The sequence below is a fragment of the Condylura cristata genome, unplaced genomic scaffold (assembly GCF_000260355.1).
Source record: "Condylura cristata isolate star-nosed mole 26May11 unplaced genomic scaffold, ConCri1.0 scaffold00017, whole genome shotgun sequence".
NCBI lineage: Eukaryota > Metazoa > Chordata > Mammalia > Eulipotyphla > Talpidae > Condylura > Condylura cristata.
Genome location: NW_004567118.1, coordinates 42,213,677 through 42,218,669, shown reverse-complemented (window position 1 = coordinate 42,218,669; position 4,993 = coordinate 42,213,677).

Sequence of the window (4,993 nt, the reverse complement as noted above, 5' to 3'; positions counted from 1 at the left end):
TTGGGTCCTCACAGTTCTGTCCCTGGTACTGCTGGGAGTTGTAGTTTCCAATCACTGGAGTAGGGGATAGTGTCCAGAAAGCTGGAGTAGGGGGTGGAGTCCATAAGACTCTGCAGAGTTCCTTTAGGACATCATTTCCCTTAACACTACTTATATATGAAATAAAGAGAAGTCAAATAGAATCAGAAAAGGACAAAATGTGAAGCCACCCATGAAAGCTGAACATAGAACTGAGGCATCTGGAAGAAAGGGGAGGGCTGTAAACAGGTGGGAAAATGGAATATGGTGGAGGACTATGGGTGCTTTGGTAGTGGGTACATTATAGTGACTAAACCTGAGGGGGCGGTGGGTGCATATAGCTCCCAAACAGTAACAAGGATGTAACACTAAAATGTGGTATCTCAATAAAAGGAAGAAAGAAGGGGAGGAGGAAGAGAAAGAGAAGAAAGGAGAAGGAGGAGGAAAAGGAAAAGAAGGAGGAAGAAAAGAGGAGGAAGAGAGGTTGTTGCTTATAATGAAAAAGAGAGCGAGGCCCTCCCTGGTGGTGCAACAGGTTGGGACACAGCACTGCAAGCTAGCCACAGCTGCTTCAGTGCGAGTTTGATTCCTGGCCCCCAGAGGTGATCTACATGGCATGGCAGACCTCTCCTGACCCACCTGCCTCTCCCCTCAGCAGTGTACTTCATCAATCTGCCTATCCTGCCCCCCACTCTGCCTCTCACTGCCCCTATACCTCCGGCTTATACCCCAGTTCTGTATGCATAAGTAAATAAAACTTTAAAAAAAAAAAGAGCAAGAGAAACTAAATGCTAGAGAAAAACATAGTCAAATATAAGAGAACCCACCATAAGACTATCAGTGGCTCTCTCAGCAGTAACTTTACAGATCAGACTAAACAAATGTGTAATAAACAATACTCCAGTTACATATTCAAATGCTAAGATAAAAAAGACCTCCAACCAAGAATCCTCTACCCAGTTAAGATAACATCAGCACAAAAGAAGCAATTAAGAGCTTCACAGACAAAAGACAGTTGCAGTAATATATAGTACAACAAATCAGACATAAAAGGAACTGCTACAAAACAAAAAGAACCTCACTTAGAAGACTTAGAAACAAAGAGTCCCGAAACTTAAAATATTGGGGGAGAGGGAGATTAAAGCTGGGTTTAAAAAAACCAAAATGGTGTTGATAGCTAAAGATTCACTTGTTTTAAATTTAAAAGAGGTAATAAGTATAGACCCCTCTATGAAAATCACATGGTAACCTCAGAAAAACACCGAGGAGAAACAAAGAAGATGAAAATGGAGTCCAAACAATAGACAAAAGGTAACTTTCAAAATATGAGAACTGATAACAAGAGAGGAAAAGGAACAGATAAAAACTTCAGTAGCAATGAGAATAACAATAAGAAAATGGCAAGAAATACTTCTGTGTCAGTTATTTCTTTAAATGTCAGAAGCCTGAACTAACAAATCAAAAGATACAGAGTGGATGGTTATGTCAATAAATAAAACTCAATATCAGCATCCTGTAGTCTATAGGAAAGAACACATAGACTTTAAAGAAAAACATAAGTTCAAGGTAAATTTCTGGAAAACAATTTTAGAAGTAAAAAAACTCCTTTAAAAGGCAGAGGCAAGGCTCTCCCTGGTGGCACCACAGGTTAAAGCACAGCACTAAGAAGCTAAAGCCACTTCAACATGAGTTCGATCCCTGCCCCAGAGGTGATCCACGTGGTACGGCAGATCTCTCCTGACTTGCCCGCTGCTCCCCTCAGCAGGGTATTTCACTAGATCTGCCTGTTCTGTTCCCGACTCTGTCTCTGGTGAATCCTCTCACTGCCCCTGCATCTCTGGCCTACACCCCAGTTCTGTATGCATAAACAATTTTTTTTTAAAGGCAGAGTCAGCCATAATTTTATCAGATAACATTGACTTCCAGCTTTAAAAAAAGTAAGAGGAAACAAGAATGGATTCATTAAGGTATCGATATATCAGGAAGATATAGCATTCATCAATACATAGACACTAAAGGAAGGTATATCAAAATACATAGAACAGTTTAAAAACTTAAAAACAAACACTGCCAACTATACAACAATAATAGAGGAATTTAACTCTTCACTTCATCAAAGGACAGATCAATGAGATATAAAATCAAATAAGGAAACAATAGTATTAAGTGAGAATTAGATCAGTTTTGTTTAAAGACATGTAAAAGGTAATTTACCCAAAAATAGATCAACACACATTCTTCTCAAGGATACATACAACATTCTTGAAGATAGACCACATGTTGGGTCATAGAACAAGTGTCAACAAGTTAATGAAGATTAAGATGATGGCCCTCCCTGGTGGCATAGCAGGTTAAAGCACAGCACTAATGTCGGAGACCAGCTCCAACTATTGAGGTGTCTGGAGGCAAGACAGGCAGGACCCTAAGGTGGGAAGGCATCAGCGAGTGGAGATTCCTAAAAAGGGGAGAAGGAGAAAAAGGGGGAAGGGGAGCGAGGAAGACACGGGAGTTGGAGTTGGATGCAAGTCTCCCTGCTCTGCCTTCAGCAGAGGTTTATTTTATACATTAGGAGCAAGCAGTGGGATGACATCAGCACAGGAACTGAGCTGAGAGATTACAATCATCTTTGTTTTTTCTAAGAACAGTTTAGGGTAATATTGCCCTTTAGCTGAGATATAACATTCCAAAATCAATCAAGGTTAAAAACAGGTATATAGGTACACAAAGTTTATGACTAATATTATTATAGTGGAGATCAACTAAGATAGAAGCCCCTTAAACCTTATCTACTACTTAACGGGTTTTTGATTTTCTGCCTGAGTCATCCTGGGAGGCAGAAGAGGAAATTCCTTGTTAATCAAATCTCTGAATAGGAGACATAGGTGGATTTCCTTATCTAAAGACTACATAGTAGAATCCTGAAAAACTAGCCAGAAGACTTTTGTGGATTCCTTTAAGGTGTAGCAGGTAGAAAACTAGTTTAAGAACAGACAAGCTGGATGAATTTCCACATCTAAAGGCCAAACAATAGGAAGTTTGAGTAATTCTTTAAAAAGCTGAATAGAAGGCTAGGTGAGATAATAGAATGATAAGATTCGGGTTACCCTCCATCCGGCAGTGAGAGAGACTTTGCAAAAACAGCCCTTTTGCTTTTATTTATCAGTCAGTAGTCAAGTCACTTGACTTCAGGGGAATTTTTCACCCTGGTGCAGTGCTTGCTTGTCAGGGCAGGCAGGCCTTATGCTGCTGAGGCAGTCCAATTATAAGCTGAAAGTTGTTCAGAATATTTGCACATCAGACATCCATCATGGAAATTCCACCTAAAATCTAAAAAGAACTCATAAAACTTAACAAAAAAGCATATAAACCAATCAAAAACTCAGCGAAAGATCTAAACAGATACTTCTCCAAAGAAAATATGCACATGAAAAAATATTCCTTATCCTCAGTACTATCATGGAAATGCAAATCAAAACCACAATGAGCTACCATATCAAAAAGACCAGAACCAACGAGTGTCATCTAGGATGTGGATCAAATGAAAGTGTCCAGCTCCTGTGGAAAACAGGATGGTAGTTTCTCAAAACATTAAAAATAGATCTACTAAATAATCCAGCATTCCATTCCTAAGCATCTACCTAAAGAATAAAAATCACTACTTTGAATCAACATATGCACTTCTATTTTCATTGCAGCACTATTTATACTAGTCAAGTTATGGAAACAGCCTAAGTGAGTAGCCACAGATGAGTAAATAATATGTTGTACACATACACCATAGAATAGTACTCAGTCATTAAAAATAAATAGAACCTTATAGTACATCCTTCTATGGATGAAGCTGGAGATTATATTAAATGAAATAAGTTAGAAGGTGAAAGCAAATGCTGAACTGTTTCACTCACATGTGGAATATAAGGACAAAAGCAAAGGGACAGACAGAAACAAGTGCTTGAAATCTGACTATAGAACTGAGGCTACCCAGAAGAGGGGGGTTGGGTGTGGAGATGGAAGCAAAGTGGGGAAGGGACCCAAAGGTGGAAGATAGCTGGAACCTAGTGATAGATGTTGTGTGATAACATACATTTGTAGAGATGTGAACCTGTAACAGATACAGGTTTCACGGACTCCGCCCCCACTCGATGCTGGAACTCCAAATCCCATCAGTACCAAGGAGAAGCACGCAGGGACATGAGGGCGGAGCTGAGCAGCCAGGTGGGGATAAAACCGGACACGTGGGCTCTGGGGGTCTCTTGGCCTGGTGGTTCGCAGCTGATCGTTTTGGCGCTCAATCGGTTTTCAGCGTGCCGGTGGAGTCCACATCAGCAGAACTGGTAGGACATCCTAGTTAACCTTTGTTTCTCTCCCTCTTTCCCTGGGTTATCCCTTTACCTTTCTCCTTATAAATAAATCCATTATTTAACCTTTTGAAGTGTGTCCATAATATGATTGAATCGTAAGCGCACGGGTGAAGACCCACAGACAGGCAACCCAATTCACATTGGGGTGCCCTATAACAAACCTAGACCTTGAAACATACAATGTTGTGAACCAGTATTACTTCCATTAACATAATTTTTAAATTTAAAAAATACTTTAAAAACTACAATTCAACAACAAAAAAATTCAAAAATGAACAAAGAAGCTGAATAAACATTTCTCCAAAGAAGCTATGCAAATGACCAAGAAATATATGATAAGGTATTCCTCATCATTTAACTACCTCAGTGTCCTAGATTCATAGCTAAATTGAAAACCTGAGGCCCTAATCCTTGTCCTGCAGGCAAGTTTTGGAGGCTTGAATGGATAAAGGGAGTGGACGGAATTGCCATGGAAACCTGGACATCAGCTGAAGAACTGATGATCCACTATGCTAATTCAGATCATCAGTCAGGACACACCCAAAACTAGCAGACCCCTCCCGTCTTGTCACCCCTGCCTGTTCTGTCCTCTTTGTCTCTGGTGAATTCCCTGC